This window comes from Apaloderma vittatum, unplaced genomic scaffold (assembly GCF_000703405.1).
Source record: "Apaloderma vittatum isolate BGI_N311 unplaced genomic scaffold, ASM70340v1 scaffold19484, whole genome shotgun sequence".
NCBI lineage: Eukaryota > Metazoa > Chordata > Aves > Trogoniformes > Trogonidae > Apaloderma > Apaloderma vittatum.
In genome coordinates this window covers 1-334 of record NW_009711152.1, presented here as the reverse complement: position 1 = coordinate 334, position 334 = coordinate 1, and positions in this window count along the sequence as shown.

Here is a 334-nt window from a genome sequence, read left to right as displayed (position 1 = left end):
GCCTCAACTCCCTTCCCTCTCACAACTTCTGCCCCTTTCCCTCTCCCAGGGCAAGCAGCACCACGAAAGAGCTTGGGACAAAGGGACTGGCACGTGCAGGGAAATGCTAAAGGGGAGGTAGGATGAAGAGAAGAAGGAGAAAAGGCATCAGACCCACCTTGTTCCCAAGGAGATGCAAGCAAGAGGAGTGGATGAGAGAGAGAGGAGAAGGACTCGCTTTTATACTGCTCCTGCACCGCCCCAGGCCCACAGTCACTGCACGCGGGCAGTAATTTTCCAACACATTCACCTCCAAAGCAAAATATCCTCCCTAATGGCACACCTAGTGTTTTGT